The sequence below is a fragment of the Propithecus coquereli genome, unplaced genomic scaffold (assembly GCF_000956105.1).
Source record: "Propithecus coquereli isolate 6110/MARCELLA unplaced genomic scaffold, Pcoq_1.0 Scaffold313, whole genome shotgun sequence".
NCBI classification, from domain to species: Eukaryota; Metazoa; Chordata; class Mammalia; order Primates; family Indriidae; genus Propithecus; species Propithecus coquereli.
In genome coordinates, this window is record NW_012148764.1 from 1,455,352 (window position 1) to 1,464,584 (window position 9,233).

Here is a 9,233-nt window from a genome sequence, read left to right on the forward strand (position 1 = left end):
CACATCTAAAAATATATAGAAAAAATTAGCCGGGCATGGTGGCGCATGCCTGTAGTCCCAGCTACTCGGGAGGCTGAGGCAGGAGGATCGCTTGAGCCTAGGAGTTTGAGGTTGCTGTGAGCTAGGCTGACGCCATGGCACTCACTCTAGCCCGGGCTATACAGTGAGACTCTGTCTCAAAAAAAAAAAAAAAAGAAAAGGCAGTATTATAGAATCCCAATTTGTAATAATATTGCAACATTCCCATCTGTTTCCACCTAGCCACATCACCTGTCCTATATACTGTATTGAAATGAAATATCTCTATTACAGTTTCTGTTCTGAGTGTGAAAGAACAGCACTAACTTTTGTTTGTCCTTGATCTGTCAGCTGTTGTTCTCTGAAATTTAAACCTAGACAGAAGCTTCTAAACCTTACTAATATTAACACAGTATTTGTTATTAATATAATAGGAAACACAAGATATATAACTATAGTAGCTGAGCTAAAATTATAAATAGGAAGAAGCATATATTTAAATTTGATAATGATGGTTGACAAAAATTACTAAAATCCTTAACATTTAGTATAATATTACCCCCTTTTCTAAATTTTAACTTGAAAAAGTTAAACTGCCTTTAATAACTGAAAGTACTGTATGTTATCATAGCATTAGTGTTGGAATTTTCTAGCTTACAGTAGACAGAAAATCATTCTGTTAATGTTATTGCATTCATATATACACACATACACATATACATATATACAGACACATATACATATATATACAAACCATAATTTAACAATTTTTTATTATTGGACATTTCAGTTGTTTCCAATATTTTGCTAATTTAAACAACACCATGTTGAATATCCCTGCACACACATAGTTTCACACATATGTGTATACATTCCAAGGAGTGGGATTGCTGAATGCAAATTTACATACCTTTTAAAGATTTGTTACATATTTGTCCTCCAAAATGCTCTCTCAAAGAATTTTCTTTCAAATCAAAAGTGTTTTATTATCATTCACATATTTCATAGAAAAAGGGATGTGACAAATGGGTCAGGGTTGTATGAAAAAATAATTCAGGTTTGTACAGGTTGCTCTATTCACATCTGGGAGCAGGGCTCTCCTGACAGCAGGCACAGTAAATTCTATATTCTATTGTAATATCTCTAGAATACAGGTTTGTTTGTTTGTTTTTTAAAGGCAATATAGGAGTTGTTAGAGAAAGAAGTTGTGAAAGAAATATATCATGTATGCAAACCTACAAATGTTTTTAGGTTCTCTATGTAGTTTACAAATGTGTTTTCTATTTCGTCTACCATGAAATCATAAGAATTGTTACGCAGTCTAATAATCTATTTGACAGGTCCCATGAGAGAGATTTTCTTCAAGCCTTTTTTTTAACTAAAGACTAATATGGATAGGTAGATTACAGATGATAACAGGAAGATAGATGATAAATATATAGGAATATGTATATGTAACAAAGTTTTAGAAAGTGATGTTTATATTTTCTATTTTAGTCTATTTTATTATGTTAAATAAGAAAGATTTGGGTTGACTAAATAAAATTCAAGACCCACTAATATTTTTCAACTTGAAGTTTAAAAACATTGCACTGGGGTTATTGCATATGTGTAGGGAGATGTTCATGTTTACCTTCAAAGTTTAAGGAAATAAACTTATAAGAAATATGAAACTGAAATAGTGGCTTCTAAACTCTTTCTAACCTACATAAATCTGACTGATAAATACATTAAGAAGAAGCCTGATGCTTTAGCCAAACAAGAGACAAAAGTAGAGACAACTTTGATTAAAATCAAACATCTTGTGGCATTTAAAGGCATATTCATACTGGCAGGAGAAGGAAACAGCAAATAGATAAGGTTTAAAGCAATACACCACCTTTAAGATTTTTCAAAGGGCCATGTAAATCTTCTAACAGGAAGATCGTGTGTTTAGGAGGCATACCAGGCACATGAAGAATGTTTGTAATTGTTGGAGTTGTAAGGCACCAGCGGTTCCCCACAGCCTAGAAGTCATCAGCTCATCAATGAGAAGGTCCACCAAGAGTCATCAGTTCCTGCCACTGGGAAGCATACTGCCAAGAACTGCGCCTTCCAGCACACGTCTGCCATATTCCATCACTATCTCATCTCAGATTTTTGATAATGAAAGAATAGCTCTCCCTCCAACAAAGCTCCATTTATAAATAATCGTATGGTACTATTCATGCCAGTGTGGGCTGCAGTCTGCTGCTACAGATGGTGTTGATACTGTGATCTCCAAACATGTCATTTTCATTTTTATTTTTATTTATTACTTTTCACAGAGTGAATATCATTGCCCCAGGTCTCTATGGTCAGAAACAGTCAGTAGCAGTAAAAGACACCTATCAGTGATGTGGGAAAGAGAGCTGTGGTCAGAGATTTTTGCTGCATTGGATACAGGGCTTTGAAGCCAGGCAAAGAGGACTTGCCTGCCTTCTGCCAACAGTGAGGATCCAACTAGACAGTAAAGGACTGAAGCTGGAAAGTATTTCTGTGGCCTATGGTAAGAAATCCTAAAACCAGATTTATTTGCATCTTCTTATTTTAATTTATCAGTGACTCGGGTTAATCACTGTCTATAAATTCTACACTTGACAGCTCAGCTTAAATCTGAGGAATCTAGAAGAAAAAACATCAAAATGCAACAAAGACATCATCAGCCAGGCATTTTGCTGCATCTTCCCTGACTTGGACACATATACACACACACAGCGGATTTTAATACTTTTAGGGACATGTACATGGATCTCAACAGGCTTGGAATCATCATGGAAAGTAGGTCCCTGGAATGCACCATTCAGAGAAGCAAATATTTCTGGAGGGAACAGGCAGGGAATATTCTCTAAATATTTTGGATGCTACCAATAACACTATTTTCTTAAAATTCTCAAATGTTTTATTAAAAGATGAGAAAGAAAGAAAACTAATTTTTGGCTTTAGAAAAAAAGAGTGTTATATAAGCAAGTCTCTGCTGATGCCATGTAAAAAATAATTTGTTTTTATGGGTAAAGGTCAGGAACTAGGGAGTGGCTCACCACCCATCAGCACTTGATCCTTCTGAAGAGTGAACTAGTAGAAGGGAGAGGGAACACTATTCTCTGGATGCCAGAGAAAACCAGAATGTTAATAAACATGGGGATGGGAGAAACGTTATTAGTGAATTTCATAGGTTTACATGCTCAAATAGAATCTATTTTTTGAACTATTTATTGGAAAGATACCAAGGCCTCACTAAAATCATAGCTCTGTGTGGAGTCGAAACTAGTAATTAATGTGAGATGTTGACCAGCGTGGGGGCATCTGCTTAAGATCCTGAATATGGCTCTTTAGTAATGACTTTGGAAGCACTAGCTATGCAGACAGAATCTGGTGGTGGTGAGCCTTTCTATGCCCCAGAATTATAGGAACCCTAAAACACTCACTGTGGCTACTTGCAGCCAAACATGGGCAGCATGGGAGGGAGAAGCTAGCACCGAATGGGGGTCCAGAGCTGCAGTATTCAGAGATATCCTGGCTCTACCACCAACTCAGATCTGAATAGGTCACTTTACTGATTGGGGTGTGTTTTTCTTCATTTATGAAATGAAAGCATTGTATCATCTACAAATTCCTTTAACTTTAGAACTGTATGATTCAAAGTTCCTGTGCTAGGATTGTCCAGTAGAAATACAATAGAAGCCACATATGTAATTTTAAATGTTTCACAGCCACATTAAAACATGTAAAAAGAAACAGGTGAAATTAGGTTTTATAATACTTTTACTTAACCCAATTCATCCAAAATACTATCATTTCAATGTGTCTTTGAAATCTTGACTAGCTACACACACTTTAAGTGTTCGACAGCCACATATGACTAGTGGCACCTTTCTACCCTATTGGATAGCATAGCTCTAGGCAATTGTATGAAGTTCACAGGGTAGGAGCAGTAGCTACATTTCTCTTTGATGCCCTGAGCCATGGTTCCAAAACCTGATCATTTACCAAATTATTGGAGGAACTTCAAAAAGTATTTCTGAGCCCACTCCATTCCTTGGGCATGGGTCATGTCTTAGAAAATCTCCCTAACTAAATCCGATGTGCAGCCTGTCCATAGCAGTCTGCAGGGCAGTGTTTGAAAACCTTTTCAGTGAGCTAACGGAGAATAAGGGAAGCAGTAATCATGTGGGTAGCATCCTCTCCATGGATTTTCGAGGTACTTAACAGAACAATCTTCTGTCTACTATGTGAGCTAGAAGATTTCAACACTAATGCTATGACGACATAGAGTATTTTGAGTTATTGAAGGCAATTTAACTTTTTCAGGTTAAGATATATTAAAGAACAATGAGCTAATGCTGTAAAACAAAGGAGATCAAATTCCACTTTGCCCGGATATATCCACCTGGTGCCTCGATGGAGTTGCAGCTGTAGTTACAGATGTTTAATGTTCGCGTGTACACTGGCTGCCCTCAGTCTTCCTAGGACTGACTCTCACCTTTGGGTGTCTTTGAGTGAATGGTAACAGAGTAGTTAAGAGAATGTATCAAAATGAGGAGTCCTATAATGCTTTTATTTCACTGATATGAAAGAAATGAATATATATATTAGAAATCTCCCTTTTAGACTTCCAAAATCATGTAAGCAGGACAAAGAAGGCTACTCTACTAGGAAATTTTCAGAAAACAGGTAAATTAAAATTAGGCTGAATGAGTGCTAGCTGATATTATCCTACAGGGAAGTGAAATGGGTTTCAAATGTAGATGAGGGGGCCTGTGGCCTAGCTGGAGCCGAAGGTTTAAAGGTATCAGCTGAAGAACAATAGGTGAGTAAATAGTAACCTGAGGTTCTACACACTAGTCATACCTGAAGTGCTCAAGTTAGAAAAATCTGAATATTTGATAAGGGTTCAGAGAAATAGATATTCCCATACAATGCTGGTACAATCCTTTGAGAGAGACCATGCATCCTCAAAGTCCTAGCAATCCTGCAGGCAACTGTGTCCAGACTTCAACCACCTCTTGAGATCACCATGGATCCCCACTGCTCCTGTGCCGCTGGTGGATTCTGCACCTGCACTAGCTCTTGCAAACGCACGGTGCAAATGTGCCTCCTGCAAGAAGAGGTGGTGCTCCTGCTGCCCATGGGCTGTGCCATATGTGCCCAGGGCTGCGCCATATGTGCCCAGGGCTGCATCTGCAAAGGGGCATCAGACAAGTGCAGCTGTAGCTGCTGTGCCTGCTGTCGAGAGAGCCCTGCTCCCAGATGTAAATAGAGCGACCTGTACAAACCTGAATTATTTTCTCATACACCCCCTGACCCGTTTGCCACATTCCTTCTTTTGTGAAATATGTGAGTGATAATGAAACACTTTTGACTTGAAAAAAAATCCTTTGAGAGAGCGTTTGGAGGACAAATATGTAACAAATCTTTAAAAAGTATGTAAATTTGCATCCAGCCATTCCACTCCTTGGAATATATACGCATATGTGTGAAACTATGTGTATGCAGAGATATTCAACATGGTGTTGTTTAAATTAGCAAAATATTGGAAACAATCCAAATGTCCAATAATAAAAAATTTTAAATAAATTATGGTTTATATATGTATCAATATATGTGTCTGTATGTATATGTGTTTTTATTTATATACAAATGCAATAAAATTGACATTAATGATATCAAATTTGTAGTATTTCCATGTAAAGTATGTTACATTAAAAAGCCAGTTAGAAGATGTTATATAAAACCTGTCACTATTTTATTATAAAAAATTAATATAACTGCACAAAGAATATAGCTACACCAAAAATTGTGGAGAAATAAACAGAAAACTATAATTTTATATAGGTGTTGTATATATACAACTTGAGAATGCAAGTACTTTTCATTTCATTTATATAATTATGAACTATGGATTTCAGACCCAATGGGGTCTGTTTTCTGATTAGACCCATTCTGAAAGTAACTCTTCTCACCAAAAGCCAGAAAATGCCATCCTTCCCTGAGATCGGAAGAGGTTTCTTGAGCTGTTTCCCATTCTGGCAGAGTTTTAACTGAAATTTTTGTAAGGACATACTGTATGACAATTCCATGAACTTCCTGGTTCCCTTGCTGTACAAACCACCCACTCTCCCTTAAAATAACTCACACCTTTTGAGATAGCATGAGGGGGTGACTCTGTTCTTTGGCACCAGAAGAGCCCGACGAGAACAATGGCTGACCCCCCTAGTAAGATCTTCATGAGGTTATGTTGTCTAAGCTCCAGCAGCACATAGCACACAACAGTTTTTCAATAAATATTACTTAGTGTTCTCCAACTTCCTTAAAAAAATTTATTAAAAGGGATTTTGATCATTAAGTATATGTAATCTGGGTCTATATTTTCTTAATGAATCCCTAATCTTTGCCTCATATCTGAAGGACAAATATGAGGAAGGACACTGTTCCTGTGTAGCCTGTGTTAAATATGATTTTTTTTCTTTAAGAGAAAGACTATGTTTCAGGAAATATATCCAAATATTGCTACAGTTATAGGTGTATATTTGGAAGCTATCTGAAGTCTAGATTCTTGAAAGTAATGTTATATGCCTCTTTAAAAGTAGATAGCCGCTGTAATTCAGTATGTGAAGACTGCCTACATCTACTCTAAACCCTTTTCTAAGAAGTTCAGTACGTGACATATGTTTAGTTTGATTGTAAGATTTTTTAAAGTTTAAAATAATAATTATAAAATTATTTTACATCAGCCATGAAAGCTCACAAAGAGAAAATATCTTTATAGAAAGCTCCCAGCAAAAGATAATGATTATACAATAAGCCATGTATCTATCTGAATCTCTTCATGTCACAAGGGCAACTGTCTAGTGGGTGGAGCCAGTCAGATCTATGTTCAGAAAACAGCTGTACAATTTATTTGCTCCAAAACCTCAGGCAAATTATTTAACCTCCCCAAATCTCAGTTTTCTGAGAATATCAATGTCCATCTTTTGAGACTATGAGGATGAGAGATAATGATTGCAAAGTGTAGGACACAGTGCCAGGAAGCGTAAATGCTCAATGGAAGCTATTATTATTAGTGAAATAAGGTTTATTTAAAAATCTTACTGAGAAACATTTATAAAATTTTCTGAAAATTAAGAAGTAGCCCATGAAGAAAGGTATTTATTCCAAATAACTATCCATAACATAAACAGATTTATTTGGAATAGTACAAAGGAAAATATCCCTAAATTTTCCACCCAATATTACCCAACTCACACATGCACAATTCCACCACCACCACCACCCTCAGCAGTCTTTTCATTTTTCCAGAGAAAAAGTAGAACATCAAGTTCCTTTTCTTGAACCACAAGTTAGAGGTCATCATCAGTTCATTTGGAAAGATATCCATCCGTGTTTATACACACACAGATCCACACACATACACACTTGCATGTGCACACATACACAGACGCACATTTACTTGTGTGTGTGTATATATATATAATTTGAACTATAAATTAGTAAAGACCTAGATTTTAGTACTTAGTTAACATAAATGAATAAGGTAGTGGGGAAGCCAAGCCACTTATGATGACTGCAAGACTCGTGCCTTTCTCTTACTCTGTTAAGGGACTGTCAAGTCTCTGATGGACTTCTCTGACAAACACATTCCATATTCACACAAATCACTCTGGGGAAGGGAGAAAGAGGGAGAGACTGAGAAAGGGAAGGAAGAAGGGAGGGGAAAAGGAAGAAGGAAAGAAAGGAAGACTCCACGTGTGGGGCATGTGTGTGGGTGGGTCTGGCAAGCTGGGTCAGTTTGGGGAAGCCAATTTTTTGCCCACCCAGAGCCTGCCCAGACTTGCCCTAAGGCTGTGTTGCAAAATGGGTCATGATTTCTCTGCCAGGCATATTTTGAAATGAGTGAAGTCCCAGACCTGACTAATTTTTTTTTTTCTTGGCCTTCTTACTTCTTCAGCACAAACATCTGAGGTTGTGTTGGTTTTAAGTGTGCTCCTCAAAGCATCCACAATTTCCTGCTTTTTACTTCTCAATTCCTTAGTGTTTACAACCCATTTCAAAAGCTACTGACCTCTGCCCTACCCAGCACTAACCCTGCAAATTTTAAGTCCTTATGCCATTCAGAACCACCATTCCAAGCACAGCCACCTCTATTCACAGTTTGGAAATTAGGATCAATAACCCATGCAGATTCAATACCTTATTGAGAGATTCTTCTGGAGCAGGTATTTCATCATTTGAAGAAGCCTTGGATTTGGAGAACCCTTATGATCAAGAGAAGAAATGGTTCTGACCAGCCCTTTCAGTTGAACTGATGTTAGACACAGGAATAGGATAAGTTAAGGTCTGAAAGGATCAGTCACGCCAAGGAGGCTATCTGTAGGTTGATAATGTTGATTAGATTGAAGAAACATATGGTAAGGCACCACTTTGTATTGATATTGATTCTAAGACTACATAAACACCTAAAATCAAAAAACATTATAGCCAGACATCTAGTTTGACTCTTTCATTTTGTATATTTACAGACAGAATTGAGGTCCAAAGTTTTTAACTAACTTTTCCAAGGTGATGGGCAGATACTAACATGAGCTTTGTTTATAGGACAGGAGAAATCCACTATAAACAAGGAGGTTACACAAATTAATGATGATTTAATTATGGGACTTAAAGTTCCCGTAAACTAAAGAGTACCACTGTGGGATAAGAGAACTGCAGTTACTAGAAAGGTGTATAATAAAAATGTAAGAGACAACTCTCCAGGTTCTGCCAAAGTTGGGATGAATATTCCTTAAGATCTTTGTCACCATTCTCAGCTCACCAGGGAGCTTTCTGATTACAAACTCAGATTCCTAAATTTCCTGAGATTAGAATAGGAATACTCTGATGACAAAGAGAAGACTATTTAAATCAGCAAAGTCTGATCATTTGAATTAAACTGATAAAATTGAGTTTCTAAAATTATATACTTGAGGACTGTGGATTCATGAAAAACAATCCAAGATAGTTGACAGCCCTTATTCTTTTTTTTTTCTTTACAGAACATCATTAAAAATTTCAGCATGGCCCCGGGCGCGGTGGCTCACGCCTGTAATCCTAGCTCTCTGGGAGGCCGAGGCTGGCGGATCGTTTGAGCTCAGGAGTTCGAGACCAGCCTGAGCAAGAGTGAGACCCCGTCTCTACTAAAAATAGAAAGAAATTAATCG

At 37.1% G+C, this 9,233-nt stretch overlaps 1 pseudogene; it reads left to right on the forward strand.

Moving 5' to 3' along the window:
* The first annotated feature begins 5,053 nt into the window (after positions 1-5,053).
* The window catches only part of LOC105815011, a 5,212-nt pseudogene continuing 1,032 nt past the window's right edge, over positions 5,054-9,233 (forward strand).